Genomic DNA, 23679 nt, shown 5'->3' with positions numbered 1-23679 from the left:
GGACATTTTCGAGCAACGTTGGCAGATCATTCTGTAGAAACGCGATGTATGTTGCAGCGGTTTGGGCCCCTGCAGTGAAGTGAGGACCAATGAGGTGGTCGCCAAGGATTCCGCGCCATACATTTACAGTCCATGGTCGCTGTCGCTCTACCTGTCTGAGCCAGCGAGGATTGTCGACGGACCAGTAATGCATGTTCCGTAGATTCACTGCCCTGTGGTTTGCGAAACCCGCTTCATCGGTAAACAGGTAGAACTGCACCGCATTCTCTGTTAATAACCATTGACAGAATTGCACTCGATGATTAAAGTCATCACCATGTAATTGCTGATGTAGCGACACATGTAACGGGTGAAAGCGGTGACGATGCAGTATGCATATGACACTACTTTGACTTAGTCCACCGGCTCGCAATGTCCCGTGTACTCATATGTGAGTTCATGCCAACAGCAGTTGACACACCAACTGCACCCGCTTCTTCTGTGACGGGCCTGTTACGGACCCGTTTGCGTGCTACGACCATACCTGTTACGTACAGTTGGCGGTAGATGTTTTGCAATGTGCGGCACGTTGGATGCTCTCTGTCCGGGTACCGTTCTGCATACACCCTGCAGGCTTCAGCTGCATTTCGTAGACACTCGCCATAGATGAGCATCATCTCCGCCTTTTCAGAGTTCGAAAACACCATGGTCACAGTTCCTACAACACTACACTATCACAGACGTCTGGTAACACGGTGTACTACAGTTGGTCTGCGTGCGGATACGAATTCAGAATAACAATAGCAGCAAGCGCTACATGCGGACACTACGACAGCAAAACCAAACCACAACAGTGCACTACAGCCACACTCGTAAACACGGTCGTCATCGTAAACATGTCCCTGCAGATGCTGCTCGCCGACCGTGGCCCGTGTTTGTTACAACACGCAACTGAACGTCGGAAGTTCCAAGCGTGAACTTTAGGTTACAATATCTCCGGTTGTAATTAACATTTTACAATGAAACAAACGGCACTGACTACGTATTTGTTTAGATGTTCAGGTATGCTAACAATACTAACGTGGCTCCATTTAAATGCATATTTGTATGGTTTGTATTAACCAATTACATTAGCCCCTCTCCCTCACGTTCGGTCTGTGGAATTGGTTCTTCAGTATTTGATGTGGTCTCTGTGATCATAGCCGAAAGGTAACAAATTGTTTGTGTCGTATCTTAGCGCATTGGTTAGCGTATTAACCCTCCATGATGGAAGCCATAGGTTGGAAGCGCAGTCGGCTTTCAGCCGTGATACCGAGCGGATGGGCTCGGCGCGCCGGGTTGCGCTTCGCAGGTGTTGTTGTTTACCTGCTAGCGCGCGGTTACATCGTCATATTGCCGTAATGTGCCGGTACCGACCCGTCATGGCGTTCTCATATCGATAAGCTACAATCAAACTAACGTTCAACGCATCGTACTCGGGACCGAAGTCCCATGAAATTGAACAGTTTCTTCGAGATATCATGCACATAGAACAGCAAGAACTGATAGATATTCATTTGTCTATTGTATCCAGCACAGTGTACCTCAAACATTGATGAAGCGGCCTGCAATAGACTCCTCCCTCCAACGATCTGCAAACGGCTTTCGCTTTTGCAACGCAGATGATAATGTGAGCGTGGTAGCAGTTGGACTATGCTGGTCTGGGGGTGCGTACCGTACTCACCTTGGAACTATCATTCGAAGTTCTCGTTAGCCGTGTCATTGAGGCGCTGTGGCTGTATGGCACAGTTCTGCGATACACAGAGGAGAAATGGAATACATTCGAAATTTACCCTGTCCTTAACGGGGTACGACAAACGCGCATAGAACTTAAGAAGCACGTTCCATCATATGCTTTCGTTGGCGGCTGCCACCCAATTGTTATACATGATGCCCAACCGAGGATCTGGAACGTGCGTGATTACGACGAGCTGTTGCACGATTTTCCCGCCCGTAGGGACGTGGTACCGAATGATACTCTGCTATTGCCCATTACATCCGACAAGCTGACATAGGCCTTGGCATGTGGAGCATCGAGCAAATCGCCTGGGCCGGACGGTTTACCCATGGAATTCTACCACACTTTTTATGACCTTTTGGGCGACAAGTGGCTCCAAATATCTCAAGAAATGATCCGCCCTGATTTCACTGTCTCCACGGAATTCACAGACGGCATCTTGATCCCAGTACCGAAACCGAATTGTGGTTGTGGGTGGCAGGACTTTCGCCCACTCACACTCCTCAACAACGACTACAAGATCTTCGCGAGCATCTTCCACGCGCGTCTCCACACCGCTACCGAGGAAGCCACCACACCGATCAGACACGTTTAGGTGGTGTCAGCAACATTCATACAGCGTTAGGAGCACACCGTGACGCGATTGCTTTGACGGCAGCCTGCAAAATACGAGGCGCCCTTGTCGCCGTCGATTTTGACCACGCATTCGACCGCATCGACCACGGCTTCTTACTCGCAGTTTTGGAACACGTGGGCCACTCTCCAGAGTCTACACAGATGGTCCTTCGACTGGTCCACGGCACGCTCTCCCGCATGTTGGTCAACGGCTACCAGTCTGGTCATATTGTTGTTGGACGGTCAGTGCGACAAGGGTGTCCCTTGTTGGGTATATTATGTGCGGCAGCGCTTGAACGAGCTTTACATGGCCTGCGGCAGCGATTAACAGCCAACAAAGGACGTGACCTTTCGTTGTGGTGCATTCGCCGATGATAAGGTGTTCCTGGCCAGATCAGAGGATGAAATGTATATGGCGCTTCAATGGTTTCGCCAGTACGTGGCGGTTGGTAGGAGCATCATCAACGTGAAGAAAACAAAATACGAGTACGTGGATGTCGGAGGGTGACTTTCGCATGGAGTGGTGATGCCCTTCGACTAGGTGCCCGTACTCAAATGTTTAGGAGTGCTACATAAATGTTTGCCGGAAGGCGGGGGCTACGTACCGCCGGCTCCTACACCAGACACGTGCTCTGATACGGGACAACAAATTACGTCGCATGGATACGCTCCTCAGAACACGTTATGTCAACACCTATCTTGTCTCCAACTGAACTACTTTGCCCATGTCCTTCCCTTATCGGTTACGATGGCCTACAGATTTCAAGCGGCATATGGACATTTCGTTAGCGGCGGCCTTGTTTTGAAAGTCCGTTATACCACACTGAGACTGCCGCATCGGGCGGGCGGTATCGGTTTAATTCATGTCTAAAACCGTGCGCGATCGATTTATCTCAACTATGCGTCGCACGTGGATCTCTGCCAACGCCACTCTGAAGGGTACCCTGATAGCTGAAGTGGCACCACACTCTCTTCATCCCCCGGTTTCTGTACGACATATTTCACCAGCACTCGCCCACATCAGAGAGTGCCCGGCACGCAAGAATATTATTACCTCTATCAACAGCAGCAATCTATAAATACGGTCGCCCACAGACATCCCGAAGTTGACTGGAACGCTGTATGGCGAAAAGTACTCAAGCTTTTTCTACCTACGACGGTGCGTTCATTGTGGTGCGTGGTTGTGAATGGCAAGTCTGCTACTCGTCGGAGGCTACATTACATTCATCTGACGGACGACCCCTTGTGTCCGACATGCTCAGTCGTTGACTCGGATGCACACCGCCTGACTTGCGCCGCGACCTGTGAGTGCTGGCTACTGACGGAGTGCATGCTCACAATACTCTGGAGGCGATTGTCGGAGTCTATCTTCCCTGATGATATGTTGAGCCCCGACGGCCAGTACTTTCCATCGACCAGGACGGACGCCGTTAACTGGCTAAAAGGCACGGCCCTTTACTACATATTTTACGATACACTCAACTTCGGTTCTTACAGATGACAACAAATGCAGCTTTCATCCGCCACCCGAACTGATTTAGGTTCATTATTTGCGGATCCTCGTGCTCACTGGGGCGTTCCGGGTATGAGGCGCTGAAAATGAAGAAGAATCCTCGACCTTATTGATCATCTACGGGCGGAATAGGGCGGATCCCTTACCAACAGACGTGAAGACGATTCGGGCGCTCTCCTACGGCAGTTGTAGGATCTTTTTCTAACGAAACAAAAATAAATCCATAAATAAAAAAATGAAAGTAAAATAATAAAAAATATAAAAATTGAACTAATAAATAAATAAAACAACATAGACAATCCAGCTACATCGTCTCCCTGATACTATGGATGGGCTATGATCGCGCTCGAGAAACGCGCGACGCGAAGGGAATTTCTCGAGAATGTCTTGGGTACGCTCAAGAAGTTGACAGTGCTGCGCTCTCTAAGATATTGCGCAAAACTTCAGTACACGAAGCACTGAGCCGCAGCGGTCGTACTCGTACGTACGTGAACGGAAAACTTTGAAATTCTATGACTGATATCAACTGTACTACCGTTATTAATGTTTACTGACGTAATTGTATATGTCTCATAAGAAAAAAATAATACAATTGTTGTTTAAAACAAAGCACAGAATTCGCATAAAACAGAAGCTTTATTCTTACAAAATAAATTACCTTGTACATCCGGCAAGTGTGCATGCATTCTTAAACGTAAAAGAGAAGTGCTATAGCCTTTTATGTACAGAAACTGCATACACGCGTTTACTTACTGAAGAAAGAAAAGAAACAAAAGTTGTTCAGTAGAAGGCATTTTTACGTCCCATTGCTGCACTGCCGTCGATTTTTGTTTAGAAATATGATTTTATTAATCAATTGGCGTTTTGGTCTGCTTCTTTGTTTATTTATAAGTAGTCCTGTTTTCGAAAATATTCTTTCACTGGGACCAGAAGTTGCAGGTATTGCAAAAGATTTTTGCCACGACAGCTAGACCTGGGTAACTGTTTTCATTTTTTTTTCAGTAGTGCAAAGAAATATCCGGCCGTTGCAGGTACGGTTCTTCCAAATATCGTTGTACCTGCAGGTCTATGCTATCACAACCGCCTTTCATTAGATTCTTATTCGAAACCTCTTCATCGAAAGAAGCCCATAAGGAACTACTGGCGTTTTGTACGAAATAGTACTCGTGGCTAGTGTCCTTAGCAGCCGAATGAGTAGACCGTACGGTTTCTACCACGTTTGAGCATCTGCAATTAGGCTTGCAATGGCATGTTTTGAATGAATGGGGTTCGTAAATGGTAACGTTCTGAATCTTGGGTCGAGAACTGTGGCAACGGTTTTTACTTTGTTTGTTTCTATTAATCCTAGCCGGGCTATTAGTGAGTTGTGCAGACGCTGCTGTAGCTCTTGCGCTGTCGTGGTCGCCCACTTCCCATTGCATACGGTTATGATTAGATCTGATTATTGGAATAGCTTTAGAAAGAGAGGTGTAGTTTTCAGTTGAGATTTCACTTTGTTACCACTTTAAATGGCTCTAGTACACATAAACATTCGCTCAAAATTCGCCACTAGTCAGCTGTGAGGTTCTCTACACCTGAATACAAAGTTGATAAACAGGCTGCAATGCATTCCTTTTGCTCCACTAGACGTTGTAGCATATAAAACGTACTGTTCCATCGGGTTTCGGTTTCCTGAATCAATTTATGAACAGGTTTTTTCATTAGATCCTGGATCTCATGGAGTTTTTCATTAGCATTGCAACTTGTTTTAAAATAGCTAACAATTTTTCTGGCCTTTTGCCGCAGTATGCAAAGCTCACTGTTGCTGTTCAAAGAACTTTTTAATTGATGGTGTGTGCTAAACAAGGCACATGTTGCACATGTATGTCGCCAATGTAAGTTGTACGGCCGCCGTCATGTTACTGGCGTTGTCAGTTGTGATGCTTACAACTTGGTTTTCAATGTTTCATTTTGAAATCCCGTTATCTAACGCCTCAGTAATATTTAGCGCTGTATGCTTTTCCGGGAAATGGAATGTCTCGAGAGCTAAAGCTTTCAGGCACCAATTAGTGTTAATGAAATGACCAGTTACAGCAATATATGCCTCACTATTGAGTGAGGTCCAAATATCGGTCGTTAAAGAAACACAAGTAGAGCCTTCCACGGCCAAGTTTACAGCCTATTTCTGTTTATGGTAATCGTCCTCAATCATGAAGCGCAACTTTTTTCGATTTGGTATCGAGTATTGTGGGTCCAACAGTGAAACAAAACGTCGAAAACTAGTGTCCTCGACGATTGAAAGCGGTTGAAAATCGTCTGTTATCATAGCCACTACTGCTTCATTTAGCTGTTGTTGCCGTTTACTTCCCTCTATGAAGAGAAACGTAAGATTTAGATCAGTGCTCCTGCATGGCCACTACTGCTTCATCTAGCTGTTGTTGCCGTTTACTTCCCTCTATGAAGAGAAACGTAAGATTTAGATCAGTGCTCCTGCAAGGGGATACGTTTCTAAACATTCATGGTGGTGTCTGTTTGTTCTATATCATGTCTCCCTACCACTTTCGCGCAACGACGCTCTGAGCGTGTTTTTTAGGGAATTAACTAGTTTGAACCTGGGACCTTTTGCTGGTAAGGAGGTGCCAGACCACACATGACATGTAGAATTCAGAAGAGTTCAGTGAGACTAGCGATGATATAAGCAAATACTAAATGATCTCAGCGTCAGCTCCACTGCACTCCCTGTAAAAGAATCTTAATACTAACTAAATTTAGTGAAAGGGGTCCAAGGCTATCCTATTTTTAGTTAGCTGATAAAATAACGTCGAAAAGCAGTTAAGTTTACCGTTGGAAATTTTATACTACTCACAAAACATTGTTTATAAATTGCGCTATTGATAAAAGGAAGTGTTTTAATACAGGTTGGTAAAAACCAACTGCGTTCAACAAAAATGTGAACGAATATTCCCTGAATGGGTTTCCAAGTTCTACAATCGATCGAAGGATGACCTATGCCATATCACATCTATAATCTAGGTTTAAATTAAGTTTCACAAGAGAGAAAACTATCAAAATGGTCTACAGTGACCCTCAATTATCTTTAATTACTTATCTAACTTGTCGTAAATTACAGTGGCTGATGTGTCTTCTCAGTAATTATGTAACAGAGAAATCATCGCGTTTCAGATTTTTACATCAAGTGGCAAAAGTGAACACCATGAGCTTTAATTTACGATCGACACTAGTATTACGCAAAAAGGAGGTGTAACAGATGAGACTTCTGCAGTTCTGAGTGAAGCCTTACGCGCTCAAAAAATGCGGCATCGTGTGCGTTCATTACCTTGTCGGTGTTTAGGCAGCGTCAGGGCAGCGGCGGGCAGCACAGCTCCGCTCACCTCGCCATCTCGGAAGCAACTCTCCTCTAACTTCTCCTTACTACAATTGACCGAAGTTTATTTAAAAAAACTATCTGGCTATGTATTCATCTGACCAATCAGGGTCTCAATGTTAACCTTAAGCTCCGCCTACAAAAATTCTGTCTATCCAACGAGAAACGTTATACTTTTCGTGGTGGGGCAATGTTTTTAAAGTTTGCAACCTAACAGAGACGCGAAAAAGTCTCACGCTAAAACCTGCAGCTGGTGTGGTCCTTTTAGCGTTATCGTGAGATCTATACTGTTCTTCTGGAGGGCTCTATCTTTTAACATGGGCTGGAGGGTGGTCCTTGACGTAACAGAGACGCGAAAAAGTCTCACGCTAAAACTTGCGATTGTGTGGCCCTAGTGGTTAGCTCGCGACGTGGGTGTCCAGTCCGTCCCTTATCGTAGGACCTTCTAGCTTAACACGGTTCTGCTCTCGGACTCTGTCCTCGTTTCTCCACTCGGAACTGCGTCGGTCTCACGGTGGGACGGTACGACATGCATTTAGGCATTCTTGTGTTAGTTTGTGGTATTCCATTTGCTCACTCCTTACTCGTATTACTTTGGTTAATTTAATGTCACGATTTATTTGGAGCTATGTGACATACTACTGGATTTGCTTATCATGTCAGGGTTTTCATGGAAGGTGTTGGATTTGTCTGACACCTTACACGTTATGCTCGACAACTAGTCCAATATAATTATACAGGGTGTTACAAAAAGGTACGGCCAAACTGTCAGGAAACATTCCTCACACACAAATAAAAAAAAGATGTTATGTGGACATGTGTCCGGAAACGCTTAATTTCCATGTTAGAGCTCATTTTACTTTCTTCCACCTGCGCTCAATGGAGCATGTTATCATGATTTCATACGGGATACTCTACCTGTGCTGCTAGAAAATGTGCCTTTACAAGTACGACACAACATGGGGATCATGCATGATAGAGCTCCTGCACATTTCAGTCGAAGTGTTCTTACTCTTCTCAACAACAGATTCGGTGACCGATGGATTGGTAGAGGCGGACCAATTACATGGTGTCCACGCTCTCCTGACCTCAACCCTCTTGACTTTCATTTATGGGGGCATTTGAAAGCTCTTGTCTACGCAGCCCCGGTACCAAATGTAGAGACTCTTCGTGCTCGTATTGTGGACGGCTGTGATACAATACGCCATTCTCCAGGGCTGCATCAGCGTATCAGGGATTCCATGCGACGGAGGGTGGATGCATGTATCCTCGCTAACGGAGGACATTTTGAACATTTCCTGTAACAAAGTGTTTGCAATCACGCTGGTACATTCTGTTTCTGTGTGTTTCCATTCCATGATTAATGTGATTTGAAGAGAAGTAATAAAATGAGCTCTAACATGGAAAGTAAGCGTTTCCAGACACATGTCCACATAACATATTTTCTCTCTTTGTGTGTGAGGAATGTTTCCTGAAAGTTGGGCCATACCTTTTTGTAACACCCTGTATATCGTATCGTGCAAAAGCTAGGATAGTATAGGCTCATTTTGGGGTATGTTGTATGTTATCGGATTACGGTTAAAAAAACAATGTTTTTTAAGCGAGGCGGACCGCTTCGTACACTATCCGAACTTTTGGACGGAATTCACCTTTTGTGCCACACATACCTGGATATTTTGTCTGTCTCCCACTATTGAATGAATGAGCCTCTATATCCACGGACGTCGCTGTTTTATTGCTCGATAAATTGTGCAGTTTAAGATGTCTAATCATGTCCGTTGCATTTTTTGATACGTTACGGAGATTTTTACGACAAATGTTGCAAGTAACGTTATCTCCATCCCCCGTAAGGTATTGCCAGCAGCATGATGTTCGTCTTCGAGTGTCCATATTGATCTGAATAACAACTTTACTCGAATGAAATCTTACACATATTAGTTACGAGCACAGCGAGCGTGCCGGCCGGAGCGGCGGTGCGGTTCTAGGTGCTACAGTCTGGAACCGCGCGACCGCTACGGTCGAAGGTTCGAATCCTGCCTCGGGCATGAATGTGCATGATGTCCTTAGGTTAGTTAGGTTTAAGTAGTTCTAAGTTCTAGGGGACTGATGACCTCAGAAGTTAAATCCCATAGTGCTCAGAACCATTTGAATCTCAGATCTTAAGTCCCATAGTGATCAGAGCCATTTGAACCACAGCGAGCGTGTATGTCTAGCGGCGGCATTCAGTTCATAAAACAACAGCGGCGCGGCGTATGTTGTCGCAGCCAACTGGCGCGCAGCGGCTCACTCCGCCGAGCCGTTTTTCGTGAGCTTCTCGAGAATTGCTTGAGAACTAGAGGTTCGAGGAATTCTCGGTGGCTCGAGTCGCCGCGCCTCGCCATCCCATCACTGCCTGATCCTTCCATCCTAGAACACGTTGCTTGGGCATGGCGGCGGGATGGCCAGGTCTCGGGTTTCGACCCCAGCCCTACCCGTCGACCTGCTCTTGCAGAGGTTCCTTAATAACAATAATCATAAAAAAGACTCAGCAAACGTCGTGAAACCTTTGAATTTCTGAATCTAATCAAAAGAGTTTAATTATGGTTTTTGTTAGTTCCATTGATTTAAATTTAAATGTTTTGTTTATAATATTTTGCCACGTTATTTTCATCAGCATATCGACTGCTTTATTTGCTCTTTTTTCTACCTATCATTATTTTTTATCTGGAATCTTCCTGTGGAGTCTGTAATCTGCAACCAGGTTCCAAAGAGGACTTTCATCGGTTGATAACGCGGTACCTCGTGTAGTCAGAGAGGATAGTTTCACGTAACCTGAAACTGAACTTCTTATATCTTGAGTTTGATCTTAGAGTTACCTTTAATACATGTGAACAAAGCCATTGTGAGTTTAGTTCTGCCACTGATTGTTGACCAGAGCTTTCTCGGATACATTTCTAATCACGAGGTGTGGTTAGCTTAGGGCATAAGTTTGAATTCAGTGCCACAAAACGCGTTCCCTGCCGCAGTTCAGTCACTGTTCACTTAAAATCAACTGTCGACGGAGCATCTCGCATTTAGGACATTCCTTACGGTGGCCACTTTCAACATTGCCCCCGTTACAGATAAACAGCATTTCTGAAGTGATCCGCCGTGTTTGTGTGTCACCTATAACCGAGCGGTAACCGGTCGCCTATGTAGCAACACTGTAGCGTCCAGTGACAGACGGCATCTATAAGTAATTGTAAACGGACTAACGTAACACGAAAAGATATCATAAAGGCGAGAAAGCATGGACCAATAGAACAATCTATAGAATTTCATGTACGTTTCAATATGTACCGGGTGATCAAAAAAGTCAGTATAAATTTGAAAACTTAATAAACCACGGAATTATGATTATAGAGAGGTAAAAATGGACACACATGTTTGGAATGACATGGGGTTTTATTAGAAAAAAAATATTGCTAGACGCGTGAAAGATCTCTTGCGTGCGTCGTTTGGTGATGCCGTGTGCTCAGCCGCCACTTTCGTCACGTTTAGCCTCCCAGGTCACCAACCTCAGTCCGTGCGTTTTTTGGCTTTGGGGTTACCTGAAGTCGCAAGTGTATCGTGATCGACCGACATCTCTAGGGATGCTGAAAGTCAACATCGGACGCCAATGCCTCACCATAACTCCGGACATGCTTTACAGTGCTGTTTACAACATTATTCCTCGACTACAGCTATTGTTGAGAAAAGATGGTGGACATATTGAGCATTTCCTGTAAAGAACGTCATCTTTGCTTTGTCTTACTTTGTTATGCTAATTATTGCTATTCTCATGAGATGAAGCCATCTGTTGGAAATTTTTTGAACTTTTGTATTTATTTGGTTCTAATAAAACCTCATGTCATTCCAAGCATATGTGTCAATTTGTACCTCTCTATCTACATTATTCCATGATTTATTCAGTTTTCAAATTGATACTGACTTTTTGATCACCTGGTATATATATATATATATATATATATATATATATATATATATATATATATATATATATATACTTCCAGTGCTGAAGGCAGTTCATTATAAAATCGGTATTATTATATCACGAATACAACTACTTCATTTTTTTCACTGATTGTGGAGACACCAATATAACTACATTGCTTGCTACGCATCATGCCTATAGAGTGGCCTTTCCACTGTAAGGTTTATATCATTATAACTCTGGACTGAACTTCGTGTATCTTCATAAACTCTTGTCGGTGATCTGTTTCAATACGATCCCTAGTTATTATTACTAAATTGCATTTATTATGGATTTGTGTAAGTCGTGGTATCGAGAAGGGAGACCGATAGCCTCTGGCACCGGACCTCTCGAGTTTGAAAGACGGCCGGGGCTATAGTCTCACTACCTCCAAGTGCCGTGGCGGACGAAAGGCTTCACTCAAACTGTAGTTGGGCCAGAAGGTCGGTCATGAATTGAGGCCCACAAAATTTTTCTCTTCTACATTTACATAGCACTGTGGCGTTTGTTATGACTACTGTCACTTTCCACACGTTTTGGTCTTCTAAATTGTTAACTGTTTTATATATGATCATATTCACATCGTTAGCTGTTCGGAGGCTGAGGCTACTGCATCAGGGCTTACTTCTCTCAACGTACTTCTTCACGCGGTACATCTGTTATCCCAGGCCCTGCTGTAATAGCTCGTCCTGTGAGCTACTTTATATGAGTCACTTGGTCGAACTGAAAGAGACTTGATTCAGTGCAACGACTTTCAATAAAACTGCCCTGGAACGAACGTGTCGTTTGTGATGGAAACGTCCCAAGGTGCACACAGGGAAGCTGACGCGTTGGAGCTGCAGCAGACGGCGGCCAGTGAGGTGTAGTCCCTCTGCCGAACACGGCCGCCTGGAACTGGTCCAGCGCGCACGTCGCTGCGGCAGCAGACACCACCACCTGCTGAGGTTGGCGGCGCTCGCCTGGCTGCAGCGTGTCTCAAGCGCCTCACACTTCCACCGAAAATTGCGTTTAGCATCGTTAAACGTATTTGTAATCACTTTTCACCTACGTTAACATAAAAAAAAATGGTTCAAATGGCTCTGAGCACTATGGGACTTAACATCTGTGGTCATCAGTCCCCTAGAACTTAGAACTACTTAAACCTAACTAACCTAAGGACATCACACATATCCATGCCCGAGGCAGGATTCGAACCTGCGACCGTAGCGCTTAGTACCGCTAGACCACCGCGGCCGGCGATAATAATATCAGCCAGTCTTGGTATCGTTCTGCGGCAACTTTACGATGAATTTTCTTCTACCTTCATGGTGAACTTTATGCTGTCGTGTATGCTGTTACGGTGGTCAAGAAATTTCTGCATGTTTTTTTCGACGTGCTGGGCTCATCGCGAATCTGTCATCCAGGTATCAGCAGGGTGTCTTTTGTTTCAGACGAGTGGTTTTGAAAGCCGTTTCCTCAAAGTGTATGGGGCAGTCATGCAGACTATGGTGGCCTTGAATCTTTTCCTGATGCAAATATTGTGGCATGGAAGTCTTGGAGTATTACAGATAGTACGTAACTACTCGCTAAGATTCCGTATGGTACCTTGGTTCCAGACAAGCAATTTCCTTCATCAACAAGAAGAAGGAAGCTGCTTAATTCTGACGAGTATTTATTTATTTGTGCCAAATTAGGCAATAACAATTGTAAGATTGAGATTGTAGGTGACTGTATGTTGTATTACAGGCAATAAATGACCTTGAATATATACACTGTTTTATTTATGACCTTGAACCGCAAAAAATACTACACATTGATCTTGCCTAAAGGCAAGAAGCGATTCTTCTTGGTGTTGTAGCCATCAGGGGCACTTTGGGATGCACGCAGTGTCTCTGGGTGTCTCTAGGAGTATCAGAGTGAGTTGCCACAGTGTTGGAAACATGCTTTTTTTAGCTTCATTTACTGATGCCGTTCTGGTGATTTGCTTTGCTCAGGCAGCTTAATATACAGAGGATTGCTTTCTACGTTTGAAGATCATGGAAGCAATGCATATGAAAGTAAATTTTTCGATGATAGTAACGGCAGTCCACAGTCTATAGGAGAATAGTGTACAGCCTTTTCTTGCTTACAGAATGGCAGTTACACCCTTCAGTACAAAATGACCGCCTATCAATTTCAAATATCATCAACAGTTATTCAGGATTTAACAAGTATGCAGCCAACTGAATAAGTGTCTATAGCTCATTTGAAGTAGCATTTTGCACAGTGTTTGTCAATGAAATGAAGAGATGTCAAATATTGAGGGATAGAATAGTATTGAAGAAATTTGAAAAGTCCTTCTTTGCAGAGCACATTCCATCTAACAAGCATTTACCAAGAACAGAAGTTTCTCTGAGAATTGTTATATGCTTACAAAACCCTGAAGGTGTACCAAGTGTGTCAGTCTCAGTGACAACAACAAAACCTGCTAAAGGTGCACGCTATGAGCTGTGTTCAGATACCAATAACAATAAAACAGTCACATTGCATGGAAGAAGAAATAAAATTATTTTCAAAACACTTGTTACCTATTTATTTCCAAAATGCAATTAACAAGATTAAATATTGAAAAAATATTAATGTTTCCAAAAATAGTTGTCCTTGATTTTGTTGATATTTGTGTGATTACTTGTATCCAAACTGCAGTCAGTAAAGTAACAAAAAATATTATGAGAAAATAATGTAAGCTTATTGAAAACTGTCTGTTGCTCCAAACTAACCCTATAGGAACATTAGAATAAGAAATTTCTTTAATAAAGTTCTTTACATTATTTTTCTAAGAACTTTTTAAAATAATAATTATTATTATTTTCAACAATGTATTGGTATATAACAATGTCGACAATTGTAAGAAAAACGTTTGTTACTAGAAAAATTTTCTCTATTTAATGTAGGCTCATATTCAGCCGAACTGAGCATTTGTATAGTACAGGAACAAAACAGCAGGGTAAATATTAAAACATGTTTACAACTCAAATTGCTTTTCACATTTATGGCATACTTGCATTCGCTATTCACTCTGTACGTGATATGATATTGAATACTTGAGCACAGGTTTAGATTTAGCTTGTTTACACAAATTCATTGTTATTCACTTTCAGCAACACATTTCACATTACGAAAACTAACATGAATAATTTAGTTACAAAGCTACTAACGAAAGTTTTCGTAATAGATCACACCACCTGCACATTACAGTTCTCTTTACTGCTAAACTACAGTCAACATTATCCACTTGGTGAGGACACACGAAAGAAAGAAAGGCAGTTTTGAATCATATCAAATTGAAAGACACAGTGACACACACACGCCTAACACACAATACTGCAGAAAAAGAACAATTCAGCGGGCAGCTGCATGCGTTGTTTCAAATTCACAACTTTTTGAATGCGACTATGATCACTTTTGGCAGAATAACGGACATGTGTGAGACACATTCAGTTTTGCCACTCTTTTTTTCAGGCCTGACTAGAAATTGTGAAGTATTATATTGAAAATGAGTTTTCCATTCTGTTGCTGACTTTGGGATGAGGCGCTACCCGAAAGTTAACACCAATCTCCACAGAACCTAGCTCCTCTGACGCTCGCGATACGTGTCGTTTACACCAATATAGGCAAAGAGTGGAGAGATGATTAAACCTGTGGGCTGTGCGCCATTCAAACGGCAACAAAACCAACAGAAAAGTCCTCCTATTAAATATAATTTTACTATGCAATTTCTGTTTGGACCTCTAAAACAGTTATCTCTCTAATCTGTCTTTTCCTGATGTGTTATTTTATCGCAAAAACAACATGTTTTTCACTCTATGGCAGTAATTTAATGACATTGACACAACATGTTGGTCTTTGTTTCAAGTGAATCGTCTACGTGAAAGGTAATTACAATTAAACCGCCAGAAAAAACAGTACACCTGGAAAGACGATGTCACTTTTGATCCGATGATGACATATGCCTCTTGGGGGATAGTAACTATACTGATAATGGTTTCAATGTCGTCCGCCAATAGATAGCGTAGTGGCATAGCTACCAGGGCGCCACGTATGATTACCCTTTATCAGGGAACACTCACAGCCAGAAGGCTCAGTGCGGTGAAAACATGTGAAGCAATGTGACAACAATGCTCATATATCCAAATGGTCGAGTTTTAAAGGTATCACATTGTAGCCATTCGAGTGCTGGGATGGTTCTTTCAGAGAACTGCCACACTTGTTGGACGAGCTGCGTCAGTTGAACATTATCACACCCATAGACGAGGTTCTGGATGTCCACGCAGCACAGACTCCCGTTAGGATCGTCTTATAGTGAGTCCAGACGCGTCAACATGGGCGCACACACCTCTAGCCCGTCCTCCACATACGCTACTATAACAACGTGCACGGGCGACTGGTGTCGTCAGAGGATCACTTGGAAAGTGAAATGGCGCGCCGTGGTCTTCAGCGATGAAGGCAGGTACCACCTGATTTCAAGTGTTGGTCCTTTGTGGAAATGACGTAGACCTGTTGGGCGCTGTCTCGTTGAGTGGATTCGCCCAAGGCACGCTGGTCCCACCCGACCCCTTACAGCCTGGAGAGCCTTAAGCTACAACTTTCGTTCACCTTTGTGGTTTTGGATGGAGAGGGGGGGGGGGGGGGGGGAGGCGGGGGGGTGCACTAACCAGAGCTCAGTATGTGCAGAATGTTGTTAGACTCATTATTTTGCCGCTGTTGCAATAGTAAGGTGGTGTGCCGTTCCAACAGGATAAAAATCATCCACACACTTCCCGTGAAACACAACGTTCTCTGTAAGACGTGCAGAAACCTCCCTGGACAGTACGATCTCTGGACATGTCTGAAGTCAAGCCTGTATGGGATACGATGGGACCAGAAACAATTGGTGCGACTCATCAACCAACAACTTTACTATTACAAGCCATTAAAACATGTTACAATGTGCATGCAATGCTGGAAGAGGCATAACAGTTCAAGCAGGCATGGCACAACATATCCCAGGATAGCATTCGCTATCGCCTGTATGCCAGAGTCAGCGCCTGCGTTGCCGCAGTACACCAGGTACTGATATGGGTGTTTCAGCATTAGTCGATATCTGGTATCTCAGAACCGTTTGTCCTATTGATCTGCAAACGTAATCATTTAATGTACTCCATATGCATTGTGCAGCAATAAATCTTGGGTGAACTGGTAACCTCTAAAATGGTGTACTGACTCTTTTTTCCGGTAGTGTATGTTTAATGAGCTATAAGTTAATTGTGGCGAAATAGTGATGCGTTGCACCCAGAATCATTATCTCGAAATATACCTTTCTTTATAAGACAGTATTTTAACAGGGGCCAAGGTTTGTTCCAAGTTAACCTTCGATATTCCTCACAAGTTACACTGTGGCAATAGTACCTTTTACAGCAATGACCCACTACTTTCTTAGCAGAACTTGATATTACGGCAGTGAAAATGCGACGAATACCCTTAGTTGATGATTTTGGAAGGTTGATAAAGCTATGGCAAAATTCCTGAGAACAGGCTTGCACCTTCATGTCCTGAAAAAAAAGTAGTGTTCTGACTTACGGCAGTACACTGTTCTACACCCACAAGTACTAAAAATGAATAATTGTGATGCGCAAATACAAGAGGCATTTAAGTATTTACAGTGTTAATAGGAGTGAGCGCTTACTAACTTTTTGATAGACACTGATCTCACACGTGGTTCTTCGCGTATTATAGATCACCTTCGCAACGGGAAACCGTTTTAGGTAGACGAACTGTCTACAAACAACAAAGAGAATTATTCCCCGGTGGTATTCAGTTCATCGTTCAGTTTCAGTAATACACAGAATGTGACAGGAACTTAACAGCTTTATAGCGCCTATTGAATTTAAAAGCTCCCGAAAAAGCTATAGTAATAATGATGTCAATAGTTTCCTTAGTCGTAAATAATCATTTAATCAGTGGGAAATGGTAAATACTATTAGGGGTCCTTTTGTAAGCAAGTATTTTTTTCTTCAAATACTACGAAGCGTGCTCCGCCGAATGGTCACCGCCGATAAGATTTAAGGACATCCTCCAAGCACCCTCTTCTACATTTCGCGATTCTTCCACCACCTATTTATCAAAATAAATAGATGTTGGGTGAAGTTTCTGTGGATCTTTGTATTTTCTTTTCTGTTATAAAAAATAAAGTGATGAGGTTCATATATGTCAAGTAAAGAAAAAAATACATTTTTCTTGAGACATATGAGTCTCAATTTTACCTTCGATAATCATTGAATCGGAAGAAGTGAATTAAAACTTGTGGTACAGCTGGGAATGGAACCTGGGTCTCCCATAGAGGGTAGCCACTACACCACTGTCGCACTGTAGGTCACACACCAGTATACACACCCAATACCTTCGAAGCTGGAGTACTATTGCAATACTGGAGAGATTCAGCAATACTGACGATTTAAGAAGGGGAAAATGGGCTGAAGGTGTTAACTGAAGTTTGTTTTAGGGAGGGCACTGAATTTCAGTAGGTCCGTGCAGGTGTGTTAGGCAGACTGTTACGCTGGTGTAATGGCTAGTATTTCTATGTAATAAGTGGGAGACCTGGGTTGGGCACAAGTTTAATCCATTTCTTCACGTTCTATCATTATCGAAGTTCATTAACTGTGTTAAAGGGAATATAATGTGTCAATTCATGCACTGAGTGACAAAATGTTATGGTTGGAATTCGGTATCATCTTAACGCACATTGAACAATCAAGTTTTTAAAATGTTATTTTTTCATGTTATTTATGTTAAGGGTTCATACATTCAGGCGGCAAGCTGATTGTTACAAGCCATTAAAAGACTTTACAGTGCGCATGCGATTCTGGAAGGGGCATAACAGGAACGTGATACAGATATGTGGGCAATGTAACATTAACGTTGACACGTACGGGTTGGGCCAGAAGTCACGGTCGGAAATATTTAATATTATTCTACTGAAACAAGAAGCAAAATGAAAGGCAAACGCGAGTATGGAACGACTCTCTAGCTCTATCAGAAACTGTATTTAATAGAAAAAGATACATGCAAGAATGGAATAACACAGAAACGAATGTACTTCCATATTTCTTGCATATTTCAAACTCATTGTGTATGCTGTATGTTACACTCATTTAATTCTCAGATAAATTTCTTCATTATAGCGGTGGTTCTCTTTCACCCAGATGTAAACATTTCGAGACCGGGAACTAAGATGCACAACAAATTCATCCATCGTCTTAACCTTATGGCCAGATGCTAATGTTCGAAAAGCTGAAAGTAGCTGTTCGCACGAATCATGGAGCGTATTCATAGCATTACCACTTCATGTAGTCATTGCAACGTTCTTTATTCATCCAGCGACGCATGAAGGTTCTGTGGATTCTTTCCATCTTTAAATATTAGTCTCCATTGGAACTTCTTTCATGAAGTGATTAAAAAAGTTTTTCCCAATTTCATCATAAACGCTCATTTGCTGTAAAGCCGTAACTCGGAAATCACGATTTTTCGTATAAGCACGAAACGAGGGAGCTTTGGCTTCAACTAATAGATTTAACGGCTTCTAAATATCACCGAACTCCTGTGAGAGATATGCAGTTGGGTAGTTCTGAAAAGTAGTTGTAGGCCAGGCAACCCTCGTTTCGCAGCCATGTGAAAATTCAAGATTTTCGAGTTGTGACGTTGTTGCAGCAAATGAGCGATATGACCCACCCCTCGTTTCTTTTCATGCACTCATACGCTAAGAAGAAGACGTTCTTAAATTGTCAATCTGCTTGTGTCCGCCACTATAACTCAGATGTTCACAACAGCATCACCTTAGTAGCAAAACAGAACACAATTACGTGCCGTAACATTCACTAGAACCACAAGCAAAACTACGTATTGACACGCCGTATTTTTGTGGAGCCTGCATTGCTGTTCTTTGACGCAAGGCAGTATTATAGTCTGAAATATTTGAATGACATCTACCCGAAGACGGACGTACCTACGAGCAAAGAACATTGTTTTCAACACAGAATGCATTTTTGGATCCAGGTAACGAGGAAACTACGTGTTAAGTTACTTGAATACTTTCTCATCACGAATTGTGTCCAACCCAGATTTTCTACTGAAACATTCCAAACAAGTCTAATCATAGCGTGTAGGCTTTCACGGCCGGCGTCTTCAGTAATTAAAACTTCCGGGCTAAGAGGCCGTGGTCCAATAGTAGAAATACTTCTCCCTGACGTTTCGTTGCCAGCTGCGGGCAACATCATCTTAGGTGAGTGTACGACTGGCTGCTAGGCCGTGGAGGTCCTGTTTATACAGAGCGCGTAGAAGGTGCCACCACTCGTCACGTGCTGTTAACAGTAGAACTGTCTCTGGCTGGCTGGCTTTTAATTACTGATTCCAAACAAGCTTAAACAAAACCAGAAAATCTTTACGTCTGAGTGACTGACTGAGAAAATCAAATATTTAACAACGAATGAGTATGATTCTAAAGGAGCGCTTCTCCCGATTGACTAGAGCCACAGATTACTCGTGTATGTGATTACCAGCACTCGTATATAGCAGGTCGACGTATACCAACAGCAGAAGAATTCCGCCTCACGGGGCCACCGGCGACTGTGCATGTAGTGGAGATGTCTGGTGCGGCTGGCTGAGACACGACGACCGATCATTCCGTGTGCTGCGTCTCGGATCACCAGGATGGGAAAATCTGAGAATCTCTCAGCAGCTGAGTGTGGAACGGATATTGCCGAAACCACCATCTCGATGTTGTGGCGTCCAATGAGGCATCTGCACTTCTCCTATGCTCCAACCAAACATAGTTCTACATCCAAATGTTCGTTTCCAAGGCTCCAACGGAACTTAACAGTTTGATCAGATCTTCTCCTACCCTTGCTTCCTCTTCAAGTTGATTACTCCTATTGGTTCGTCCTTTACATGAACTTCAGGAAATAATTTTTGGCGCGATAAACGCTTCGGTAGCACTAAGCACTTCGGTGCCATTTCTTGCACTAACCCCGCAGGAAAACTTGCAATACGAATTTCCAAGTTTAGCTGCAATGTTCTTAGAGCCACGCTTAAGTTCCTCCAGGTTGCGATATGGGAGATTGGAATATGGTTCGTCAGGACGGAGACAAACAGCTTATAAGGTCGGAGCAGTCTAACCGAGCTGTATTTTCCAGAAACCATGGGTATGAAACACACCGTTGTGGAGATACGGGCCATAAAACGACAGTCAACCAGTGATGAGAGTGGAGATGTGTGTAAATGTCCAGCTAATAATTATCAGGATGGAGAGTGCAGTAGCTAACTGAATAAGCTTGGAAAACCTAAAATCCGTATCCCTGGCTGGTTGCGTTTAGACAGGAATTTTCTGTGATGTTTACCGGGCAAAGCTTGACTACTAAATCAACTATGCTAAAAGTCCCGTAATACCATTATTTTGTTATGATAGTATGATCTTTTTGCAGAAACAACACTGCTGCAAGATAGTCGAAATGTAATACTGTTAGATGCAATGTTACTAATAATTAAAATTAAAGGCCAAATGTTATATTTCTGCTAATGTGAAAAGACGATGAGGGAAGTTTTATTCTAAAAAGTGCAATAGATTAAAAGGAAAAATAAGTAAAAATTTAAACACGTTTCTCCAAGGAACAGTTTCTACAGTGCTTGAACTTCCTGCTTGTTTGTTACAGTTCTGACAGCGTCGAAGGCATGACTGGCGCGCCCTGTCGAAATAATACAGCAGCAGCTCATTCGGACAAAACCGCACTGGTGGAAACACCCAAACATTTTCGCTTACCGGACCAACTTTCGCATACCCATCGCTGATTGGCTGTCATCTTATGATAGTAGCTACACAAAGGTGTATTTCCTTTCTTTGGTAACATGGAAAATTTTAGATGATCGGGCGATCGACGTCCACTACTACAGTTCTCTGAACTTATTGTAGGTTCTCAGGTTATTTCCCTGCACCCTGTATATTCATCATGTTGAGCTCCGTCCGAAGAGGTACCCACCGACTGCTGTGTTATCCTCAGTCGACAGTTGTCACTGAATGCGAATTTGGAGGGGTTCTCGATCAAGCAGCTCATCATTTGGCCTTACAAGGGCTGAGTGCACACTACGTGCCAACTGCTCTCGGAAGTCTCGGACGGCCAGCCATCCAAGCGATAGTCAAGTCAGCGCTTAACTTCGGTAGTCCGACTGGAGCCAGTGTTACCACTACGACAAGGCCACTGGCATCTATTTCATTTTACCTTTTTAAGAAAATAAAGTGGATTGAAATGTGTTTTTACTAGTGATGAAGAAATTGTCGACGTATGAGAAAGTAACCAAGAACGGGAGATAGAAAAGTGGCTAATTAAGCAGCACATTTAACAGTAAAATGTATTATAAGTTTTCCCGCTGGTCCCCCCCCCCCCCCAACCCCTGGCGTAAAAATATGTTTTCATGTTATTAGTCTCCAGCATAAAGTAAAAAAAGAATATTTTATTTGATATACGTACTTGTATTAAAGTACATTAATGTGGGGTGTGCCAACCCTCCGGCGTTACGACAGCTTCAACTGTGCTGGGGACGCTTCCCACAAGGTGTCTGAGTCTCAGTGTAAGAAAGGTAGCCAGTTCTGCCTCAAGAGTCGAAACTGTAGAAGTTATTGATGCTGGACACTGGAGTGTGCAGCGGAGCGACATTTAAACTCATCCCAAAGATTCAGCTCGAGACACTGTTTAGTTCATATATATGTGGTGTCCGTTCTTTTGGACATGTTCGAAAGAATAGACACCATTTTGATCCTAAGCCGGTTTGACTCAAGACACAAAGGAATTAAAGACAACAGTTGCCAGTGGGCATTGATTTATATCAAAGGGGCAAGTTGAAAATTTAGACCGTATAGGGTTAGAACCACAGATGCGCCGAACAGTACAGCATCCGGACAGAGTAGTCACCACAACCATACAGACACCCCCAGCAAGCCTCGCGTCAGACCCAAATTCTCAACTTCAACTACAGCTACTAATGTAGTGACCCTCTCATTAGCCTCAGTACTCGCACCATGTCGCCGATTCCCGGAGGAGTTCGAGTGTGGTGTGCATCTGCACTGAAGGAATCATTGGCCATCGTCGCCTTTATTATATACGTGGTGTCTGTTCTTTTGGATGTCCAGATGCACACCAAGCAAGAACTCTTACACGAATCGGCGAGATGCTGCGACTATTAAGGCTAATGTGCAGGCCCACTACATCACTAGTGTATGGTATCAGTTGAGAATTTGGGTCTGAGGGGAGGCATGCTGTAGTAGACAGTACAGTTGAGGTGAGCACGTCTTTAATTACTTTGTGTACTGCCCATTACAGTAATGTTATTGCCTACAAACCATTGGGTCACGCAAGCTACTTTATGACAGGGTGCATTACAAGCTGATACAAATAGCCATCATCCTCGAACTGTCCCTCTACTGTAAAAAAATACACAATGCTGTAATATGGTTCATATCCCTCTGCATTAATTGTTTTCTTAAGAGGAATAAAGGAATCACACCCTAATAACGAAAAACACCACCATAACGTAGCACCACATCCTCCCTGCTCGACTGTTGCCACTACATAAGATAGCGGGAAACGTTCTCCAGGCATTCGCCAAACTCAAATCCTTCCATCGCATTGCCGCAGGGTGTAGCTTGATTCATGAGTTCAAATCACTTGTTTCCATTATGTACTGTCCAGCGGCGTCGCTGTTTACACCACCTCAACTACCGGTTAGCACTGACTACAGACACTTGTGACTAAAGAAGAGCTACTCATCATTGTTCCCTACTATTTTCTAATTGATGCAGCTGGACCGAGTCAGCACTTTGAAACTCACGAATGATTCCTTCCAATGATTTAATGTGATTATTTACAACCGCTATCTGCATTTGTAGACGGTAACTGTCTGTCAGGAAGAGAGGTTTGCCTGGTCTTGTATGGTTGTGATGGTTCCTTCTAGTTTCCACCATAACATCACCAACAGTGAACGTAGACAGGACTGGAAGGTCCCAGATGGATCTGTTACTCAGATAACATCCAATGACCAGCACACCAGTCGGCGAAGATGAAGCGCGAAGATCGATTAGTAGGAGCTGAATCAAGCGGGCCTACCACGAGAGAGGCCAGAGACACGCCCACATGCAACATGCCACCAACGCCCTCTCGACAGCCTGTATTTAGGCCGCCGCCGCTGACCGGAGGGACTCACTCAGTCATCCGGTTTGGCGTCTGTCAGTTTACGCGCAATGTGCGTTAGTTCGTCACCGGCTACGACACCACATAGTGACCAGACTAGTGACTATAACTGGACTAGTTCACCTACATCAGTCTGCAAGAGGACTATTACTGGTGAGTTTGTGCCACAACATATGGACTCTATTGAAGTTAAGTGAAGGTCTCCAGTTC

The sequence above is a fragment of the Schistocerca gregaria genome, chromosome 7 (assembly GCF_023897955.1).
Source record: "Schistocerca gregaria isolate iqSchGreg1 chromosome 7, iqSchGreg1.2, whole genome shotgun sequence".
Taxonomy (NCBI): Eukaryota; Metazoa; Arthropoda; class Insecta; order Orthoptera; family Acrididae; genus Schistocerca; species Schistocerca gregaria.
This window is presented reverse-complemented; position numbering follows the sequence as displayed.